Source organism: Epinephelus moara, chromosome 22 (assembly GCF_006386435.1).
Source record: "Epinephelus moara isolate mb chromosome 22, YSFRI_EMoa_1.0, whole genome shotgun sequence".
Taxonomy (NCBI): Eukaryota; Metazoa; Chordata; class Actinopteri; order Perciformes; family Serranidae; genus Epinephelus; species Epinephelus moara.
The window spans coordinates 37395078-37419747 of NC_065527.1; the positions used below are offsets into that span (position 1 = coordinate 37395078).

The 24670-nt window shown below is 40.0% G+C and overlaps 1 protein-coding gene across 1 annotated transcript in view; it reads right to left on the reverse strand.

Moving 5' to 3' along the window:
- LOC126383460 (semaphorin-6D-like) overlaps positions 1-24670 on the reverse strand; it is a 481075-nt gene that overhangs the window by 365459 nt on the left and 90946 nt on the right. The window lies entirely within an intron of this gene.

Here is a 24670-nt window from a genome sequence, read left to right on the forward strand (position 1 = left end):
TTTATATTGCACAGGTGTACCTAATAAAGTGGCCAGTAAGCCCCACATTTACACCACCGGCTCTGGGTCTCCCCTCAGCCCCTGGTTGCTCGGCAGCCTCAATCTCTCTTCTTGCTCTCTCTTCTTCCAAAACCTGTAAGTCTTCCTCTGTATATTCTGGATTCTTCTCAACAAACTTGTTGTTCTGATGACGGGAGTAACTGCACTAAACATACGCTGTTTGAAATCATTCCGCCCAGCAAGTACTGTATGTCTGGAACGCTGTTTGAAATCATTCCGCCCAGCAAGTACTGTATGTCTGGAATGTAGTTCCAGCTCTGCATTTGGCTTCAAAACAAGTCTGTCTTGTAATATTACATTATTATTTCATAGCGTGGGGAATGTGTAAGCTACAAGTTGTCCACAAGAGCGTTTTGGAGTCAATTGATTGTGTATTTTATTAGTTTTGAGGGAGAGAGGGACCTGTACCGTTCACCTCCATTTCAGCAGGTAGCTCTGCCCCACCGATCTCAGAACAGCACGCTCTGACAATTAAAGGTAATGTACCTACTCATATGACTATAGGGATTACAGCAATAGGTGAATTTGCCAAAATGTCGAACTATCCCTTTAAATCGCTTGCTAGCTAGTTTCATGCTAGGAATAAACCCACTTCTCCTTAATTTCTACGCAGAACTTGTGCTCACTATTGCTTTGCACATATTTTTTTAATCTTTATTGCAACAACAAAAAGAGCAGGGTCAGGGAGGAGACAGTGGACCAGAGGCCAGCAAGGATGATCATGCAGGGTCTTCACAGGTGATGAGAGATTATAACTGGCTGAGAGAAAATATCTATAGCATAAAAGTGACTTTGCGATTAATTTCCACAGCTATATCAACACTACTATTCTTAATACTATTTCTAAATGTTGCTTTGCACATTTATTATCTATATTATTGCAATAGATAGAAGAGAGACAGGGAGAAACCAGGTAGGTATCAGGACAGGGACCTGACAGCATCACCAATTATCAGCCCAAGGCTTCCCAGGTAAGGAGAAATTATATCTGGCGAAGGAAATGTCTATAGGATAAGAGTGACTCTAAGATTAATTTTCACAGCTATTTCAGAACTGCTCTTATTTATACTCTAAAATGTTTTTGTCTGTATTGCAATAGCAATACTACTGTATTATTTGTGTTTTTTTAAAGGCAGCAGGTATAGGTCATGCCATTTTTCTTTATCTTGAATAATTTTGCACATTTGTGCTGTCATATTTGATGATGTGTGCACGCAAAAAAATCAAAGCTACATTGCATCCCCCTTGTCACAATTTAACAATTCGACCATGGGGTGTAATCCATTTCCGTGTCCTGGGAGTGGACGTTCGCCAGAAGGACGCTGGGAACAGCTGTGAACGCTCCCCCAGCACCGGTGTCCTGTCACAGCGCTGCCAGCGTCTCCCCGTCGGGACAGCTCCAGGGTCAACCACGGTCATCTGAGGGCTAGCTCGACGTAGCAGGCCAAGCTTGCTACACATCCTGAGCTGGGGGATGTTACGCAAGCGGTTACATCAGCCGGAGGCCTCCACGTGGGGAAAACAGACAGGACAGGAGAAAACTCTGACCAATCATTGCATTCGGTCCAAATGTAATGATTGGTCGGAGTTTTCTTAGAACCACATGAGAATGGTATAATTATGAGTTTTCATCTCTGGTGGAATTCACTTACATTTTAGTGTGCCATCAGCTTATTAATAGCATTTTAACCTAAACAAAGAAAAGTGTAAAATTTCCAGAAAGGCACGTGTGGCTTTAATTGTAACTGTATTAGTGATTATATTTATATTGCATAGTCTGTTCAGCACTTTGGTCAACTGAGGTTGTTTTTAAATGTGCTATATATATATATACATTTGAGTTGAGTTGAGTTAATTGTATCCCTTATGAGAAATTTGTTGTGGAAGTTCTAGAGAACGCAGGCCACATAGCCATACTCACATATAATCAAATTAAAATTAACACATGGTATCACGCCGAGATCCATATACCCCAAGAGCATCATGCAGAATGCCCTACCGAAAGTAACTGCACAAAAGTCCTAAGCAAAGTTATTGCGCAGATGCCCTGTACAAGGTTATTTAACAGCAAATGCCCTACATAGCTGATTAGCTAGTGGCTGCAACCTCACTGGTTTGGAACAGTCATGCATGATTCCGTTTTTCTACCCATGTAGTTGATTTCAGGGATGCACAATATTGTATTTTTCTGCTGACAGCGAGCTGCCAGTTTGGTTAGCACAGTGCATGTACGCCTATGGTTAGCTGTGATAATGCTAATGCTAATTTTTGTTAGCGAACAACCAGCTTAAAACCAGTATAACAAAATGTACAACAGAACAGCTGAACATCTGACTCATTAGAGTGTCTTTTAGTGTAACCAAACACTAAACAAGACCAAAACTTTATAACTAACTTTCATGAACTGAAAATGGACTGAAATGGCAAGGGATGCATATATATTGATATTGGATTTTTTGCTGATATCCGATATGCGGATATATAACAACTCATTTGACCGATAACTGATACCGATATATCCACTTTTTTACCTACCTAATTTTAATGATCATCAAGTATTTTCTGTAGTGGAATTAACACTATATTATGCATGCATACTCTTATTGTGACGGCCAACCAGCAGATGGAGACATGAATGAGACATACAATACTTTCAATGTATGTAATATTCATTCATAATCCATTAAGAAAATGCATGTTAGTCAATTCTGATATTTCATTTTAAAGCCAATATCGGCTGATACCAGTGACGTGCCAATATTATCGTGCATCTCTAGTTGTTTTATGTGGATTGAAAATGCAACTGCATTTACACCTGTGTTCAATGGGGTCACAATTTGTCCCTGATCGTTTGGATCACAATACATCCTCAGTGTGTTTTGGGTGCAATTACATCTGTACTTTCATGAGGTCAAGCACCATCTGATTGCAGTCACCCAAAAGACATCCCGATGCAAGGTGTTAAGGGGGTCAGTGTAATGTTTGAATCAAACCGTGTTCTCTTTAAGTCTTTGATCAGGTTAAACCTGCAGCTTTCAGTGCCCCTGCCTTTGACTTTGGGATCATGAGTTGAGTGCTGTTGTGTTTTTGGCTGCTGCAGTGTTTCACTGTGCAGCAGTGGGACGTCTCTGGCCTTCAGCAGGACCAGGATCAGATAATCCCCGCTGTCCTTAATCCCTGACTTTAGAGAGAAGAGAAGAGGAGGGAGGAGGGAGGAGGGCAGACACCACCAACACCACCCACTTATCTGTCAAATATTTGGGGAGCAGCTAGGTTCACCTGAATCCAGCTACAACACTGTCAAAAAGTTCTCTGAGTCCTGTGCAAACAACTTTTGTCATAGTCCGGCTGTGCCACACTCTCATTTCTGTTGTTTCCAGCTGTATCCCCCTCCCTTGTGTTTCTTGTCAGTCCCAGTTTGTCTTCTGTGTGTGTGTGTGTGTGTCTTTGTCTGGGCGTGGCTCCTCCCTCTACCTGGCTGCCTGATTATCTGCACAGCTATGATCACCTACTCACCTGAGGCTCATCAACTCATCAAGCCCTGCAGTATAAAACCCCAGTTCTTTAGACCAGTCTTCGCCAGATCGTTTAGCTTGGTACATTCGTATAGTCAAATTTAGGCTTGTTTGAGTCGCTTCATCGCTTTTTTCCACTCCTGCTGACTCCTGTTTTTACCCGTGTCTCAGGTTTCATCCAGCTACGGATCTCAGCCAGCCTGCCCGTTTGTCTCTCTGCCGCCTGCCCAGCTCACCTGCCTACCAAGATCACTATTCATTTTTGACAATAAAACACTTTGGAACTTTTTCATAACCTCTTGTCCGCGTTCTGCTTTTTGGGTCCTAAGGTGTACAGATCCTAACAGCTTTACATTTCCAATGTACAATAAACTAGACCCTATTGATCATGATTACTGATAAACCAGCATTAATGTTTAAGGGAGAACAGCAATTAGATTCAGATTCTTCTTTAAGAATTTAGAGATTTTAACATCTTACAATCTGACACGAAAGGTTGGAAAAAGACAGAATCATTCCTTAACGATAAAAACCAACAAGCCATTTTTTTAAGCAAGCATCATTACTGTGGAGAGAGATACATTCAGAAAGTTAACACAAGAAGCAGCAGAGGACTTTAAGTATGACTGGAGCTTCAAACAGTGATGATCCCATCGAGGGTTATTCTTTCAGACTGGAGAAATCTCCTGTGAGACTTTTCTCTGTCAGGATGAACTGATGCTGTCAGAGAGACTCAGGAGGTCAGGATGGATCCTCTGACAAAATGTGTTCACGTTATACCAAACCTTTTTAACAATGACTGGGATAATTCTCAAACACTGACTAAACCAAACTTTGACCACAGAGGTGGCTGATCAGAGAACTGCATCATGCTTCAGCTTCTTTTTGTCAGAATTTGTTCGTTATTTAATAGACTTTATCAACATGCTTATGTTGGCTTCATCATCAACATATTTTTTCCAAACAGCAGTGTATATAGATGCATGTATGTTTGTCTGTGCTGTTTACATTTCCAATACACAAAGAGCAGCTCCACATTTCAGTAATGCATAAAATCCTTCCAAAGGAAATTCCAGAGTTCAGCAGGTATTCGACACATCCTTAAAAGGTGAAATGCTCTGATTTCACCAATAATGGTATCAGTAGCTACTAGCATAGCACTCAAGTTTGGAATTTCTCCACAGCCAATCATTAGTGATGGGCAAAACCAAGTCTCTTTGGATGACTCTCTTTAGTGTGCAGTTTGCACAGGGTCGGCCTGTCCAACTTCCGAGTGCTCATTATCCCGACTTTTCCCACTCGCCTACTCGCTGTTATTGTAACATACTGTTTACACTGTCTGCTACAGTGAGTGAAAGACAAGACATTGTCGGAGTTGAGACCTCCGCCAGCCAAGGCCAGTGGTTCATTCACATGCTCCTCAGATTATCACTCCTCTGACTTTGGTGTGTTCATGAGCTTTAAGTTGAAATGTGGAAACTACATGGATGCTACAAAGAAGATGTTTTGCATTTTATAGCTCAGAGGGTTTAAACAAAGCGTTGATAACAAAGACGAAAGGAAACAGATCAGGTGAGCCATGATATACAGTATGATCAAGAATTTTTCAGATTATTCTAACACCACATGAATGCAGCACAAGGCTGGAGTGGTAACTAGGATGGCTCCTCCTTGCCACGAAGACAACAACAGCTAATTGGTATGTGACACTTCTGTATCATCGTATTGAGCTTATATAGCCTACAAACATGCAAGTAAAATCAAGTGCTGAATCGATGCATCAAAATGAAATTTTATCTTTATTGCTGTCAACTTAAACATGATGAGTGGTGGTGCACTGGAAGTTTTGTGGGGTGGGTAGCACTAGCTGTTAAACGTACATGTACAATAAGGGAGTGTCACAGAGAAACTGACACCATATTTTGCAAGAAGTATCAAAACTCGAAAGGTTCGATACATTACATGTATCAACTCATGGGAATCAATACTGTGAAAAGAATCGATCTGCCCATCACTACTGATCCTAAAGTGTCATCTCATGCAGCAACGTTGAAGCGGACACTTGCTGTTGTTGTGGATTTATTTGCTGCCCTCGAACCTAAAATCGCCTGTGGTGTTGGTCAAAATTCAGTAAAACTTGCTTCCAATAAAATCAAAGAAAGTTCAGAGCACTTTGAAGAAAAAAAACAGGAGGCTGATCGAAGTCCAATGTAAGAAGGTTTATTCTTTGTTCAGAGATGACATCCAAATAAAACCATGTGAGTTGGTGGTCCGGACCAAGAACTGAAGCCAAAAGGCTCGGGCACTGACCTTTATACCTAGTCTCTCTCTCTCTCTCTCTCTCGCTCGCTCTCGCTCTCGCTCTCGCTCTCTCTCTCTCGCTCTCTCTCGCTCTCTCTCGCTCTCTCTCGCTCTCGCTCGCTTCCTAAAGTTTTTTAACCGATCATATGTGTAGAATTACCTTTATTTTTTCTAACACATATATATCACAACATCACTTTTTGACAGACCCCTAAAACCAATTAAAACCGGTTGGGGGGCCTTCCTTCTCAAAAGTGTCAACCTCAGCACTTTATGTCTTCCATATCTGATCTCCCCCCTTTGATGTATCCCAATCATCCAAGTTTGAGTTGGTGTGCAGGTTGAAGGTGCTTGGACTGGCCTAAGGGTGTGTGTATGTCCCAGGCCTTGCATGTACTATGGTGTCTATCAGCCTGCCGGTGTGTCCTGGTGTCTCTGTTCTCCAGCTCCCCCCTCCTTCTCCTGTCTTGCTTTTACAATAGGGGCTTCATTCTACTATTATATTTGGATCTTGCTTGACTTTTTCTTTTAAATTCACACAGTGATAACATATTGCTGATGCAGTAGTAGCGTATTGATAACACAATGGTAATATATTGATTATGTATTGATAATACATCTCAACACACAGTGATTATGCTTAGATTTTGGTGCTCTTGACTACCTTTTTAACTTAATTTGACAGAATAGGATATACATGTACACACATACACATGCATATATACATATACACACACATGTATGTGTATGTGTGTGTATATATATATATATATATATATATATGCATTCACACGCACATAATGATCAGATAGTTGTTGAAAACAATTGCCCAATGAATATTACATACAGCGTAAAGCATTGTATTTCATGTCTCCATCTGCTAGTGGGCCATCACACTAAGAGTATGCATGCATTATGAGGTTTGTCTATTCAAGTGCTGTAATTTGTTATTTACGTCACAGTGCTACACAGGCACCGCTCCAATTGAGTGTGTGTCCAGTGCTGTGCTGCGCTGATGTGCGAGCAGCATGTTACACACTGTCCGTAACAATAACTTTGTCAGGTAACAAACTGCGTCAGACTCGGGATGGGTTCAGTCAGGAAAATGCAGCCCAAGCCGCGCTCTAGTGTGCTCATCTGTAAGTGCACACACGTGTCTGTGTGTGTGTGCGCATTGGGGCGGAACTCCGCCGTGCGAGACACAGAGAGCAGAAGAGATTTGTAAAGCCTCAGTTATACCTTCGCCTGGCACACCTAAACAGAGCGCGAAGGCATTTATACTTGCCGTATTCTCCGTTAAATTATTTGCCGCAAAGACAGGGGGCAGTAGAGAAAAAATACTATAGGAAGTAGTAGAAGCAGGCAAAAAACAGTAGAAGTAGAAGCAAGTGGAAAACCACGTAAACAGCAATGATGGCGGCACGAAAAGTACCCAGGGTACATTGCATGTCGCATCTGGATATGGAAAGCCCATGACCAAACGTTGATATGTGGCATGGTTGGAGTGAGAATATGTTGTTACACTTCATCTACCTGACTTTTGCTTATGGCATAGGCGGGGAGTTCCTGGCCCAGCACAGTGGAGACCCTGCCCTTTTTATCTGCCAACACCAACACTGCCTACACTATGGTGACACAGGGCTGTTGAAACTCAAGTTTTGCTTTAAGTTACTCAGGTGTTAACGAGTATGCCATGTGACGTTTCATAGATAACGTAGTTTAAAAAAAATAAATAGAAAAACACATCACACGGGACACAAACTGCAGTCTCCTGGGTGAAAGTCCTGTGCTTGTTAGACAAATCCACCTCCACTTCCTCTAACTTAAACTTTCCCACTGTTTATAATAATAGAGCTTGGAGCTTGATCAGAGGTCAGGGCTAAGTCTTGAACATCTTCAAACCCTAGAAACACTTCTGCATACACCTGATCTGTGTAGGCCTGCTGGGACTAGATTTAGCTAAGATGAGTAAGGACAGCAAAGGCAATTAATTTGTTATACTAATAAGGATTATTAAAGGCGCTGTATGTAAGAATGTGGCCAAAACAGTTACTGCACTCAAATTCAAAATACTGCCGCGAGTCGTGTCCGCCCCCCCTCCCCTACAGATTCGAGGTTGCTGGACAGCGACACGCTGGAGACTGATTTGTTTGCCCACGGGCGGCTGCCGTGGCAGGGCTGCGTCGCCGCGTCCTTGATCTTCGGTTTTCCAGCGGACCGTTCGAGCAAGTCTGGCTTCTCTGCTGCTAACGCTGCTGCCGGGATACAGCGGAGGAGGAGCCGGCTGCTAATGCTATGTACTGGGACACTGCTAATGCTGCTTGCCATGCTGCTGTAGCTCAGTCGTAACTGTAACTGATGCTGAGACTCTACTGACTGCGTGACTGGTAGACGGCGGTGGGTGGAGCAACAGGCCAAAACACAAATTCAAAACATAAACATGATTTGTGGACTGTAAATTTTTTTTTAAAATGCAAATATTCTGGCCTTACTATTGTTGTCGGTGAGATCAGTATGTTATATGAACATTATTCCTTAGTCTCTGTGACATATTAGGATGATTTTACGACTATTTGCTTTAGATTTCTTACATATATCTCCTTTAATGTTTGTTTGTGAAATGGCCCATGTTCTTTTGTGATTTTCCAAAAGTGGTCTATGGGAAAAAATTGAGTATCTCTGCTCTAAAGGCTCTGAGAAAAATTGATATGTTTGTTCTGTCCATCACTTTCATAACTGCAGCTGCAATATAAGGTTAAAATCCAAAAAGTTCATCCTCAGAGGAGCAGGAATGAATTGAGGACATTTTGTGACAACCAACAGTTCTTTTCAAAGTATGTCTGAAGTAAATCTACCAGAACAAGCTGAATGTTGCAAATGTTTGCTGTGTTTGTGTTTTTTGCAAATAGCATCAGTTAGTCATCACACACTGAAAACAGCTTTTAACGAATATATCTGCTCATAGTTCAGTCTCTCATCTGTCTACAACACATTGATGCTCATCTGTATGTGATGTTTGTTTTAATGACAGAGAGCTGTTGGAAATAGTTCTGAACAATAAACTAATAAGAAATCAAACAGCCCTTTTAGTTGTCAGAAGTGTGTTGGGAAAGAAAAAAACAGGCTTCTTATTAATTTTATTTTTACAGCTGACCCTCTTGGCTCAAACGCTGTGGACAGATAAAACCGCCTCTTGCCAAACTTGAGTTTTAATGACAGCTTTAAATCTCACTTTTCATCCTGCCAAATAAAAACACTCCTCTGCAACCAAAACACCAAATGCTGCTCTGGCTTCACTTTCTTCTTCTTGGATCTTTGTGCTCCTCCAGTCCTGAAACTGAAGCCAAGCAGCACCTTCCTCTGATGGGCCAAGGGTCACTGAACACCCCAAAATCACTCACCAAGTCTGTTTCACACCAACTCCTACGATGCTGTTTGAGACGCTTTTCATTTTGACTAATATTAATTTTACTGTTTTAAGTCCAACATGGTCCTGAAACATGAAATACAGCAGAACAACATCAACAAAGTCATTTAAACTATTACATTTGAAAAGAAAACAGCTCAGTTAAAACCAAAGACTTTCATTCTACAAAGTTATGTTGGTCTGAGTTTATTTTTATGAAGAGTCTTTTTCATGCAGTCACCTTTAATATTTATTGGATAAAACTAAATTAAAAGTAGAGAAACTCTTCATTTTCAGCCTCATAATGAACTAAATGACTGACTGTCCATAAAATGGACAATTATTTAATAATTGGAGACAACCACACAGAAAGTTATCGCCGACAAACGGTTTTAACAGTAAAATGGACCAATCACAGAGCACTATGCTGCCAACACTCAGCAAAACAAGCCAATCCCAAACAGCATATGGCTCTCTTTGTGTTGTTCTCAGCCAGACATAAGCATTAATGCATTTGACTGTGCATATGTGCGACTGTGTGTATCCGTCTGCCCGCAGCCACTCTTACAAACTACTGGACCAATCAGCCTAATATTTTGTGTGCACATGTATGACTGTATGTTTAAGGACCTCTCATGGTTGCAGTGATTCAAAATTCTTGTAAAACCTGTTTTATTGACTGTTTATACCGTCACTAACTGCTGACTCCTCATTCCTCTTGACTGGCACAAGTTTTCCAGAAATCAGCTCGACTAAAAACCACAAGCCTTACCATCTGTTGCAGGACATATTTTGCCCTGGTTCAAAAACTTGGTTAAAAAAAAACCCTGACATCCATTAAAAGTTTGGTCTCAATTTCAACCCCAGCATCTGTAGATTAATTCTATACCTAATCCACTAAAGTTAGTCACAATACCAGATGAATCAGTCCCCCTTTTTGTTAACGTGCTGCAACTCCATCAAATATAGATGAGGCACTATTTGCTTCTAGGGAGCTTCTGAAACAAGCTGCGCCGCGTCTGCTGCAATTATAAGAATGACCTGTGATCAGCACGGGAGGCCACCTGGTGGAGATTTGCACTTTTCTAGCTTGTTGTTGTTTCTACATCTTCTTATTCTCTATTTTTGTGATGATATATTTCAGCTTTCAGATTTTACAGAGTTGATCTGAGTCCTAACTTCTTTCATTCAACATAGTCATTACAATTAACAAATATTAATCAACACATCACATAATGAAGACAGCAGACAAGAGTAGGTGGTGGCTTGTATCTATCTGCCTTATACTTGTCAAAATGTGCCATCTCAGCTCTGGAATGTTTCCCATTGTGAATCCTTTTGAGTAACAGGAAGCACACAGAAACCTAGTCTAGTGCATCTGTTGTTCCTCCATTACTCAGAGCTTCAGTGATGCCTGATTTGCCACTTGCAAATAGTTTTTGGAGCTCCCTAACAAAGGCTCGAGATAAGATGCAAATCAGTGTTGGCTTTACACTTGCAAAATTGGTGCTCGAACCCTAACTGTTCAAAGATGTGAGGCCAAACATTGGCAATGCAATGCAGGTGCATCCCACATATCTAGCATACTGAATATCTGGACCTGTCGGGGACTCTGTTGGCAAACTACAGCTGATGAGAGCGCAAGACACAGGTTGAGAACAAGCAGCTCGCAACAAGCTCGCTTTAGGATTAGCTCCATCCTCTTCTCCAGATGTGGTCACTTCTGGCTCCAAAAATCCAAGATGGCGATGGCCAAAACACCAAAATGGAGGCTTCAAAACGGGAGTCCACAAACCAATAGGTGACGTCACAGAACAGGCTGCACTAACAAGTTTTTCGTAGGTCTTCCAAGAAAAGCAATGCACTCAAATTTCATACATATTCCACGTATTTTGAAAGGCTGCAATCACATGACAAATGCACTGACGGCAGTAAACAAGGAAGCAGACCTGAAAGCAGTCCATAAAAAAAAAACAGACTTTTGCTAAAGACTTTCCCCTGGAGTCACATGTTCGGATCTGTGTGAACTTTGAGTCATTTTAAGGTACATCCTCACCATGTTTCTTTTTCCAAATCTAACCACAGTAACTTTTGTTGCCCAAACCTAACCTCTGTGACTTTATGTTAATTATTCAACTGTATGTTAGGATATAATATGAATCATTCTGTGAGAATATGTTGCACAGTGGCTGCGTCCATTATTTTCTACAGTCTATGCTGAAAACAAACAGATTGAAGTGATTTAATTTAACCCACAAACCAGTCTCAGATTCACTGTTACCAACCCAATCACTGGAAAAAAGTGTTGGCATTGTACCTTTGACACATTATGATATAAAGGAAACGTTAAATTTTTATGTTTGTTTATGTTTCAACAATGCTGTGGCTAATGTGTGCACCAAAACCACTAGATAATGGTTAGGAAAAAATCATGTTTTGGCTTAAAATACAAATTTTTGGCGGCACAATCCCCGCTGGAAAAACAGCCACAGGTCCCTAAAAAACACTCATGTTTGTGGGCTATAAAGACACTGGAACTGCAGTGATGGCTTAGTAAAGACAAAAACTAGTTTTGTTAATAGCTGGTGTTGAACAGTCTGTAGCTTGGTCTCTCCATGCTGTCACAACATCCACCATCCCCTCCACCTCCTGATGACAATGTCATCATATACCATATACCACACTGATATGAAACATATGAAACATGCAGTGTAATGTATTTGCCAATGTTTTCTTCTGTCAACTGGGCTGCAGTATCACTGAATTTATAAAAACGAAAAACATTTATTTCTGAACCTCCCATCCAATCAGATCTCTTCAGCTGACTTTCCCTACTCCAAACTCAACACAACCTGCTCTGTAAATGAAAGAAAGAAATCCAATATCTAACATCATATCCGATATTTAATCTGTGCTCCTCTTCCACTGCTGCTCTGCTGTCACTCCAATAAAAAACACGCAAAATCAGCCGACAAAGAGAAGCAGACAGAGGATGAACCAGAGAAGAGAATAAAGAGAATAAAAGTGTGGAGAGGAGGCAGATATCAGAGCCGCTCTTAGCCAGTGTTTGATGAGCTGATGTAAAAATAGGAGGCTGGTCACTTTCAGGATGAGGAGACGCTGCTCCTGTCAGACTCAATCCTTCATCTGTGATAACACAAAGGGAGCCAACACACAGTTTCATTATCATCTCCGTCTCAGGTACAGACACAACTGAGCTGCCACTTTCTGTCTGCCCTGAGAGGAATCACTCAGACAGCTGTAGGTGAGCTGGACTCTTAACACAGGCTCTTTACTTCTTCACACTGAAGGAGAATCCATCTCTACATGCTCAGGCTGTTTGTCCAAACCCACAAAAACATCACAAAGACAGAAAATATATCAGGCTCCACTTTGGGGACATTTGTCTAAATTGGTGTACAAAACATCTAAAATATTCCTGGTGATAAAAATCACAGAAACACCTGAAATATCTTGACAGTTATTCGATGGATTGTCATGTTCTTCAGAGGAAAAATCCTTTCAACATCCTACTACCAGCACCATGTTTATGTTAGCATGCTAACTTGCTACATGTTGCTGGTGTCACTTATTCGAGTTAATCATCTCAACCTTTTTCTCCATGTCACAAAAAACATTAAAAGTAAACCGCCGTTATCTCCTTTGTGAGGCGTCAGAAATGAGGCGACATTTTGTGCAATGGTGGGCATGACCAAAATAATGCTGGCTCTAATGTTGCTAGTTTTTATATGTTCACACATAAATGTACAGTTATTCTTCCACTGTACTGAGGAACAAATACATCAGAATGTATGGTGAATACAGTTGCGGTGAGTAAAGGCCCAGACACTATCTGTGAATTTTGTGCCTTTATTATATATCCTCCATGATGAAAAAATAACATTCTTTGCTGGCTTGATGCTAATGGCAGTACTCACTGGGTTGCTTAAGTGCCTCTGCTGTTTCACCCCAACATTTTTCCTTTTTTACTCTGTGGTAACATCCCTAGAGGAATATCTAACAGGCTGGGGTGTTGTTGTCATACAGTTGTCCACGGCAGCAGATCACTCTGTGCTTCTATTGGTCAAAATGACAGCTGTGATGGGAGAAGTCGTGGAAGACAAAAATAAAATCAAACATGCTAGACGTTCTGTCGGGACGTCGTAAGGTGTCCCAGACGTGGCGTTGGTTGTTGTTTACTATGACACACTATACGAGATGAACAATTGATTATCGGGTACAACACTCGTTGTTGTTCATGATGCCAGCCAACACTGTATGACAGCCGCGGCCAGCCAGAATTGGGTTGATATTGTGTAGTCTGAACCCAGCATTACAGGTTTCTGGTTGGCAAAGAGCTTCTTCTTCTCTGTCTGGCTTAAGAGGTAAGGTTAGTACTTTGCCTTAGAGTGTCTCTCATCAAATAAAAACTAAACAGTGACGTGAGAGATTAATAAATTGTCAAATGTACCAATTTTAATGCATTGAAAGCCATTAAATGACCTGCATGCATCAGCAGAAAGCTTCCTTCCAGCTTGCTACGACCTTCCTATCAAAAGATATTCCCGAAAAAGAGGATGGCCCGCGGGCCATCGGTGGTATTCATCCCCTTAACCCTAACCCTAACCCTAACCTGGCCCAACCCCAACCCAGCCCAACCCCAACCCGGCCCAACCCCAACCCAGCCCAACCCCAACCCAGCCCAACCCCAAGAAAAACCAAGTAGGAGGGCTCCCACTTTTGCTTATTACCCCCTATCCTAGGGCTTACTCATGCTAGGGCTAGGTGAGACGTCGTTTCCTTTTCGCATTCTTTTTTATGTTCTGTTTTTCTTGTATTGAAGGTTCTTCCTGTTTCTACTATGTATGTTTTTTCACATGTTATGCATAGGATTTCGTATATTACGTTGCATTTTTTGTCCGTGTCTATCCTGTCTTTTGGGTGAACTAGGAGCTGGCGGAGCTTTGTGTGAGGTTTTACTATTGCGTTTATTTTGTGTTTTTTCATTGTCCTCTGTATGCGCTCGCTGATCCCCCTGATGTACGGTATGGTCACCATGTCTTTGTAGCTACTGTCGGTTTTTTGTTTGGGTTTTGTTTTGTTTCCTTTCTGTTTTTCTTTGTTTTTGACTTGCTGTTTGCCTTTGGTTATGGCCCATTTTGGATATTGGCAGTGTGTGAGTGCGTGTCGTATGTGTTTTTCCTCCTCCTGTCTATCCTGTGATAATACCAGCTGATAAAGACACGTCATGACGCACGTCAGATGACGCTTCTGAAGAAGACAGTGACAGTTGAAACATGTCAAGGTAAACTACATCTCCTTAAAAACTCATTGTCTGGTAAAAAGAAACTTTCTACACTTAATCTATTTTGAGTAGACAAAATGAACCTAATTACACCAGGGATAAAACAAGATCAATTGAACTGAACTGAACTGAACTGAACTGAATTGATTCAGACCATAATCCTTCTGGAACATGTGCGGTTATGAAGAATTTGGTTTAAAAGCTTAAATTGGTGATTTTTCATGGTAGAAAGTGCCTGTCCATTACACTACTAGTGTTTACATTATATACACCGTCAGGGAAACATGTTATCATGGTTGCCGATATTAATTTCTCCTCAATTTCACATCATATTCCTGTTGGAACATGTCCAGTTGTAAAGATTTTGGTATATTTCTTGGTGATTTTTCACAGTAGCAACTACTGCTGACAGTCACTTCCCAGCTGTAGGCTACACTGCTGCATGTAGCTTTGTGCTAATGTCAGGGAAACATATAATCTTGGTTGCCTGAAAATGAGCAGAATAGCTTCTCTTTAACTTTACTTTCTCACATTTACATGCTATCAGAAAGACTGAGTGAAGGAAAAATATTAGCTGTCAACCATTTAAATCTCCCTACAGATGTTCATTAAAGGTAAATCTCTGCATTAATGTCATTTGAAGTTTTAGCCACACGTCTCAAGTTAAAGCCGGACAGGAAACAGTATGTTAATGAACAGGTGAGTGAATAATGAGCAGGAACAATGACCAGTGAACAAAAACTACAGAGAGTAAAAACAGCTGGAATTACTGAGGGCAAACAAGTTAATGTTTTTCTGTCTTAATTTTCTTGTTTCAAAGTTTCACTAATGGAAACTAAACTGACAGCAGTGACACAACAAATGTAACTACACTGTGCACTTTCAGCAAAAGACTAAAGCTGAGTCAGAAGTAGATGGAGGATGATGCTGTTGTGACCGAAAAATGACCTGAAACAGAATGTGAAGAGCTTGTATTTGCAGTTTTTCTGATGAACAACAAAGCTGCAGAGAGAGGAGCTATCTGACAATCAGAAAAGATTCCAGCACTTAAAACATGCATAAACATCAACCTGCTAAAACAACACCTAACTGTCCTTGAAAAAACACATTCCCCACTAACTTTACCAAACTTGATTCCAAACTTGACTCTAAAACTAGGCTACATCTGAACCATCAAACAGCTCCTTAAAAAGTCCAAAAATGTCTTCTCTTTGCAATATGTTCCTATTTTCCAAATTTGTTCTCACAAAAGAGAAAATGAGAGGATGAAAATTAGTTTTTGAAATTTTGCAAGCATAATAAATAATAAATCATTAAGTTGAAATGTTTAAAATAAAACTGACATTTAAGATTAAAGTCAAACTTTTGAGAGTAAATCAAATTACTGGCGTTAGTGTACATATGGCTGCCAAGGAACACAACAAGGAAAACTGAATGACATACAAGGGATTTGATGGTTCCACCTGCATGCAATACCAAGAGGACATGTTGTATCACAAGTAGGGCTGCCTTCGACCAAGTTTTTTACTAGTCAACCAATAGCCGTCATTTAGGGCCATTAGTCAACTAGTTGTTCGCATGTTTACGATAATAATTTAAATTTAATAATTTAATTAAATGATAAAATTTAGGTGGGGCAACACAATGGTTTGGGTTGAAGGTCTGAGAAAGAATAGTATCAGTAACATTGTTAACACTGTGCAACATTACAGAGAAATACAAAATCATACTAATGACCCTTCATTAATACAGGCCTATATTTTATCTGCAAGTGCACGTCACACACTGAGCGAGCCACCTGTTAATTACCCTGTTGGCAAAGCAGTGATGATTGTGCTAAGTGACTAATGGGCATGTAGTTACTTCCGTGTTTCAGATGATACATCATGTTTGTAGTTGACGAATGAAAATAAGTTTACATATCACCTTGGGTTCATCCTTCACCTTCTCAAAATGATCCCAAACTTTGGATTTGATGTCCGACATGTTATTAACTAGCCTGTGTAATAACCACAGGTACCAGCCCTGTTAATTCGGGGCCGTACACATGCCGCGTCTTTAACTGCCTGAAAAGCATGAGGTCGGGCGCTGGGTACTACTCTTGTGCCCTTTTTGTGCCAGCTTTCAAGAGCGCTGCGGCAGTTTGCATCTGAGGTTGGTAAGTAACCTTAACAAGCACTGTATAGCCTATAAATCCTGAGTGCAAAGTTTGTTTTTATCTATCTCCTTTAATCGGATGTTATCTTTTAATCACTGGATCTCCAAGCATTAGGAGGTTTTATCAGCCAGACACTACCCGGCCTGCTTGACAGGTGGGAAAACTTCCGCCAGCTGACAGCACAACGATACATCCATTTCAAATAATTTCAAATAATTTATTTGTTTAAGAAGGGACAGTGTACATCAATGAACATTCCTTTTAAAGAAACAAAGAAAAGAAAATGTAGATGCACCCAATTGCAGCCAAGGGCTGATTTACATTGGTAGTCCCCTGCCAGATGTTTGTCAGCATGGTTCCTAAAAAATAATAAAGAATCAATACAAAACACATAAAATATGCAGTTACAAAATATAAAATACATTAAAACACATAACAATCTTATTGTCACAGTATAAAGTCACCCAGCGACACATAACAGTAGCATTACACACATTGTGTTGCCTCCAGTGCCTTAAGTATGTGTAAGCTTTACGCCTTGTTTCTGGATGCAACCAAGTAACAAGCAGACGGGGGAGAAACTTCTTGAACTGCTTCTTGAACTGCTTCATTCACTCCCTTCCTCCATAAACCGGCTGATTTTTAATTTGGGCTCGAATGACACGGCCCACCGGCAATCAGAGCAGACAAAAATGGATTTTGTTGCTCTTTTTAACCTTTTAAAAAACTGTGGAAAGTCTGTTTTTATCAGTGGCCCCCTGCCAACACTGTCCCACGGTGCAGAACGGTTCAGCAGGCTCCTCGCCCTCAATTCATGGATCCAGGCTGCCTGTAGCAATTATGGCTTTACTTTTATCGACAATTTTAACCTATTTTGGAACCGGTCCCATTTTTTCAGGGCTGACGGTCTCCATCCGAGCAGGCTGGACAGCAGCATGTTAGCGGCTAACATTCAGCACGCTGTACAGTGTGCCCCATGTGACTGACTGTTGCGTACATTGGAAGCACACGCCCCCCTGCTTTCCTCCTTGGTACATCAAGCATCCCAGTCAGAATCTCAAATAGATTTAATAGACCAGCTTCACCATGGACCAATAGCAACCCAAAAAACTTAGTTCCTGTCACACCTGCTTCATTCTCACTACATTGTGATGATGAGCGCACGTTCGGCAGGAACATTAACTTGGTCGTGCTAAATGTGCGCTCTCTTTTAGATAAAACTTTTATCATAAATGACTTGACTTTAGATAACAAGCTGGACTGTATTCTTTTAACAGAGACATTGAGACTTAGCACTGACACACCAGTTGTTCTCACCGAGGCTTGCCCACCAAATTTTAATTTTTTATTTTCTACTAGGGGAGGTAAAAGAGAAGGCAGAACTGCTTCAGTGACCAAAAATACACTAAACTCTACTGAAGTTTTTTTTAACAGCTACACATCATTTGAGCATCATGCCTTTGTTTATAGCAGTCCTATTCTTTGTATCACATTTTACAGACCACCCCACCATTCCACCTCTTTTATCAGTGAATTCTCAGAACTGTTATCAATCACACACACACCACCGATAACAGAATTTTGATAACTGGTGATTTTAATTTACATGTTGATAATACCTCTGATTTAATGTCCAGAGAATTTTTAAACCTTTTAACCTACATGGATTTTAAACAACACGTCACACAGCCAACTCACAACAGAGGACACACCCTGGACCGAGTCATAACCTGTCCACTGGTGTGTCCTCTGTTGTGGATCTGGCTGTGTCTGACCACTACTGTGTGTATTTTAACATCACCAGTTTTAGCCATCAGGAGGCCCCGGTGAGAATGGTGAGGAAACGCTACCTAACTTCTGAAGTGGCTGCAAATTTTATCAAGATTTTACAGAGCACTCCTGCTGAAATTTTACCTGCACCCTCTGATTTTATTGTGGACAATTTCAACAGTAAATTGAGATCAACACTTGACTCAGTGGCTCCACTTTTAACCAAAACCACAAAAACAAAACCTACAACCCCGTGGAGAAATAATAACATCAAAAAGTTGAAAAGAAAATGCAGGAGTGCAGAGAGGAGGTGGACAAAAAACAAATTGACAGTTCATTATGAAATATTACGTGATCAACTCAAATCCTACAATAAAACAGTCAAACAGGCAAGAATATCCCACTTTTCAAAACTCATTTCCGATCATAAAAACAACCCAACGCCAATTCCTTTTCTCCACCTTCGATCTTTTAACCAACACCAATTTTAATAAACCACCCAATACGTCAACAGACGCCCTCTGCAAAGACTTTGCAGACCACCAAGTAAAATATCAGATCCAGTCTTTTATTCAACAGAATGTAATTTTTAACACACATGAACAGTTGCTTTTACCTGAGGAAACACTGGAGAGTTTTGTCCTGGTTGATGCAAGGACACTTGGTCGAGTTTTCTCCCAGGTAAACCCAACAACCTGCCTTTTAGATCCGATTCCCACATCACTTTTAAAAACATTTCATGGATTCTTTGAGGAACAGATTTTAAATATAGTAAATTACTCTCTTCAGACGGGTGTCTTCCCCACTGCCGTTCTGAAGGCAGTGGGGAAGACACCCGTCTGAAGAGAGTAATTTAGACCCCAAAATTTTTAATAATTATCGACCTGTATCCAACTTACCGTTTTTAAGTAAGATTTTAGAAAAACTGTTTTTTAACCAAGTAAATGACTTTTTAAATAGAAACAATATTTTAGAGAAATATCAATCTGGTACAGAGAAAGCCCTTTTAAAGATTTTAAATGATATCCGGTTTAATACAGATTCACAAAAACTACTGGATCTAAGCGCCGCCTTTGATACAGTAAATCACCACATTTTATTAAACAGACTCAGAAACCTGGTGGGCCTCTCTGGTACTGTTTTTAACTGGTTCAGCTCTAATCTCACAGATCAATGTTTCTTTGTAAAGTATGGATATATGTTCCTCCAGAACACATGAAATTAGGTGTGAGGTGCCCCAAGGGTCAATTTTAGGTCCAATTCTTTTTAATCTATACATGCTTCCCCTTGGGGACGTCTTCAGGAGGCACGGCATCAGCTTCCACAGTTACGCAGATGACACACAGCTGTACATCGCTGTGTCTCCTGATGACATAGGGCCAATTGATGCCCTTTTTAACTGCATTTTAGATATCAAGTCATGGATGGCAGTGAATTTCCTGCAGCTCAACCAGGACAAAACAGAGGTTTTAATTATTGGCAAGAGACAATGTCTGAAGAACCTGGGGGTCATTAGCTATGCTTCCATCCAAAAGTGATTCGAATCATTGGGAAATGCCCATTAAAAGAAACACGAATCCTGTGTGTTTCCATTAAATGTACGGACTTTGGTGAAAACTACAAAGTTTTCCGCAGAACTGGAAACAAAACAAGTCTCGCATTCTTCTTTTTCTACATTTTCTGGCGGTTGGCAACCAGCTTGTAAATGCATTACTACCTTCCCAACCCGGAGTGTGGATATCACCATGGAGAGAGGTGCGCTACGTCAGACTTAATTCGAACATAACTGTTTCCACCCCCCGTTTTGCGAATCAACATTTTTTCGAATCAACCAAAACCCGGCTAAAGTGAGCATACTTTAGTTTGTGCGAATCAGGGGATTTTAATTCGAATTTTGGCGTTTCCATCATAATTTTCCGCTGCGATACTTCTAGATGCGCATCTAAACAGGCTGATGGAAATATGGCTATTTTTGACTCTGAGCTTAGTTTTATTCCACACATCAAAAATGTAACAAAGATAGGTTTTTATCATCTTAAGAATATAGCCAGAGTCCGCCCGTTTCTCTATCAGGGTAACACGGAGGTGCTGATGCATGCTTTTATCTCTTGTCATTTAGATTATTGTAATGCTCTGCTCTCTGGTCTTCCCAAAAAGACCATCTCTAATCTGCAGCTACTCCAAAACTCAGCCGCACGAGTGCTGACGAAGACCACTAATATTTTTAAGTGATTTATTTTTAAATCTTTATGCATTTTATTATTATTATATTTCTAAATCTTTTTTTTTTTTTTTAATCTTTAATTTTTTCTAAATCCTTAATTTTTTATGCATTTTATTTTATCATTATTTTTATCTCCTATCATACTGCCTTTTAGTCTTCTAGTTTTCAGCTCCAGTGTTTCCTCTTGGGGGGCCTCCACACAGAGAGGTGTGTCCGGTCTCCCCGCGGGGACGCCGTCCTGGAGATCCCTCAGGTACGTTGGTGGTTCTTCCCTCACCTGGTTCCTCAGTGCCCAGCCATGTTACTATATTGACTATATTGACTGTGTGTGTGTGTGTGTGTGTGTGTGTGTGTGTGTTTATATGTGGGGGTGGGTTTTCAATATTTTTAGTATTTTTGTTGTATGTTTTTATTTTGTGAAGCACTTTGTGCTGCATTTTTAATGTATGAAAACTGCTATATGAATAAAGTTTGATTGATTGATTGACATGACCTATGAATTCTTGCTGACTAATGACCTTTCTGTTCGACTAACGTTTGGTCGACTATTAGGGGGCAGCCCTAATCACAAGACAGAATTTGTTTTTATTTTTGACATATCAACTTTAATCTCAACATTTGGACTCTATCCAAAATTCAATTTAAAACAACAAACAAACAAACAAACAAATAAAACACCCTCCTCTGATTTATTTTTCTTCCTAAGCCTGGTGCTCATTTTTAAAGTTTGACTTAACTCTTGTCATTTCAACTTTATTCTCAACATGTAGACTTTATCTTGACATTATGACTTTACTATTAACATTCTGACTTTATTGTCGAAATGCGGGAAAAAAAATCCTCCTCTGATTTACTTTCACCATTTCCACTTTATTCTCTACCGTTTGACTTTATTCTCAACATTTTAACTTTATTTTTAGATCGCAAAGTAAAAAATAAAAAAAATCTATTCATTTTCTTTCTAATGTATGGCTGTAATACTTTCCTGTAATAATGTCCTTAGTTTTCAAGAAAAATCAATAATTTCTTGAAACATTTCAAAAACAATTTCAGAGTATTAAAGTACTATAAGATAAGAAACAATACTTCTACTTAAAATGTTCAGGTATATTTTCTGGCCATAAACTTAAAGTGGTCCTCACAAAGATAGAAAACAGGAGCACACACACCCACTCTCTCAGGTGAGAGACATCATGTGAAACACACCTATTATCATATGAAGTGTCCCATTATCTGTCTAGAGGAACCAGAAGCAGCTGATGATGTATCACACTCACAACGTGTTATGCTAATAAGCTCGTTAAATAAGTTAATTAATGTGCTGATTAGCAAACATTCCCATGGGAACAGAACTCTCCCATCACTGCTAATCATATCAACCGTACATATTAATGGATTTAACTTGTTTTCACTTCAAGTTTTTTTTTTCCTCATTAATATGCTAATTTATACAGTGACACACTCAAAACTGGATGACATCATTGAGTCAAAAGATGTGACTTAAGTGTTGTGGAAGACATCAGTCAGCAGCAGCGACTGGCAGTATGCTTTATTGTGACATTTAGTTATTATTAAACATTTGCAATTTTCAGAGTCAGAATTTGATTTATTCCTATACTTTAGGTCTGGTAAGTTTTCAGATAAAAGACATGCCTTGGTGTTTTGGTGCATAGAAAAGAAACATAAATAGGGAATATAGAAATCACAATTATAAATAAATATAAATAAATACAGTTAGAGAAAAGAAAAATCAAGTACCCCCAAAGCCATATAATTGTATGTATACTATATTGTTATTCTGAATATAAGAGTATATCATCAACAACAATTACCTCTACACCGATGTATGCCTCCACAAACCAGTCAAGTTACAGTTACAGTTAACGTCTATCTGTCCAGACTCATATGTAGCCATGATAGTAGACAACGCTTCAAATATGGACGTTGCTGTTAAGAAGCTACATATTCTAAAACGTGAATGCTTCACATACAGAAGATCTATAAAATCAGCACAGTTTTGAGATAAGAGTTACCAATTCAATATTTGACCAAATGTCTCCCCTTCTGTTCCTGAGATATGATGTTGAATAATGGACAGAAAAGTGATTTTGCAAAACATTATGATGTCACAGTGAAGTTGACCTTTTGGATATAAAATATCAGAATATCATTACTTCACTACATTATACTCTATTAAACATTCATGTGAAATTTTGTCAGTATTAGAGTATGAATTCTTGAACTAAGGCCAAAAACAAGTTTTTTTAAGTCACAGTGACTTTTACTTTCAACCACCAAAATCTAATCAGTTGAGCGCTGGATGTTTGTGCCAAATTTGAGTAAATTCCCTCAAGGTGTTCTTGAGATATGGTATTCACCAAAATGGGCCAGATGGATGGATGGACAACCTGAAACATGATGCCTCCAGTCACGGCTGTTGCCTGCACAGAAGCATAAAAGCACCTTGCAATATCATGATATTTCTTTAAGGTCACAGTTTTGTGTACGGCTAGAAACTCTTGAAACTCCATTTTTAATCAATTGTTTCCAATTTAAGGACTCTCACATTTTCTGTTGGGTATACAGAGACTGAAATTTATTCAAATATGGAATATTTCCATTTCTTTCAGAGAAATTCGAAGGATGCATGTGTGGATCCTCCGCGGGTATAAAATCCCCACAATGCTTTGCACAATACACGATTTGCTGGAAGCGAGGGCGGGGCCTCCTCAATGAAACCTGCGCCGGTGGAGCTCGGCAGGATTTAGATAAATATGTCATTTATTTGGATTGATGTCTCCACCTGAGTCTTTATCAAACAAGCATGAAAAAAATATTGACAGAAATTTACACTTTCCAATGTGTCCTTGAGACTTGTGACTTTGAGAAACACCGAGAGTCTATGGAGCGGAACCTGTGTTGCGTTCAGGCATTGTCACTAAATAACAAATTCCAGCACTTAAACAGTCTGTAGCACAACACAGCAGCATGTCATGTCCCTTTCTTGGGAACAAGTTCTTCCCCACTCGCTGCCATGTTGTTTGTGTATCAAGCGTGGGGGGGAGGGGTAAGCCCACTCTGAACTACGGGAGCCCAGCGGGGAGCATCGGTGGCAGATGTTAAAGAGAAACTCGATTTTCATTAAAACAAATCGACCTAAACTACAAATTCGAATTAATCGATAAAATTGATTTATCACCCAGCCCTACAGTCTAGATATACTGAATTCTGTTTAGTTAGAACAACATATCAGCAGCTACAGCAGAAACATGCAAATTCATCCAATCTGACACTGCTGATACTTTACGAACATCAGCTCTGATCTGTGTGTGTGTGTGTGTGTGTGTGTGTGTGTGTGTGTGTGTGTGTGTTTAGGAGTGGCTCTTATCTCTTATCCAGAACAGTATCAACTGTCAGTCTGTGTGTGTTTTCAAGTTCAATCAGGTCTTTAACCTCAACTTTTCCCGTGGGATCCTTGCATGGCCCCGAGGCAAACTGGGAAAACTCCAAAACACACACAGACACACAGACACACACACACACACACACACACACACTTTCATTAAAACATGAGCTAAAGTTTGTCTGAGAAATCAAACACTTGTCTCCTTTCCAGGGACTATTTCCTGGACTGAACTCAGAATAAACTCAAGAATTACTTCTATCAAGAAAAAAAAAGTGAGCATTATTTTGACCAGATTTTTGGGTCATTTTGTTTTGAAAAACCATTAAAAATAAATTTCCTGTGCAGCTTGAAACTGAAACTCTCAATTTGTATGATAAGATTAGTTTTAACCTGAACACAGGAAGTAGGTCAGACTGTCAGAGCAAATATTTCACAGAGGAACACTGTTTGTTTTCCTGTGCAGTCTTTAAAATGAAATCTAAATCTTTTCACATTTTCGCTCTCTGTCTGTTTCATGTCCGGCAC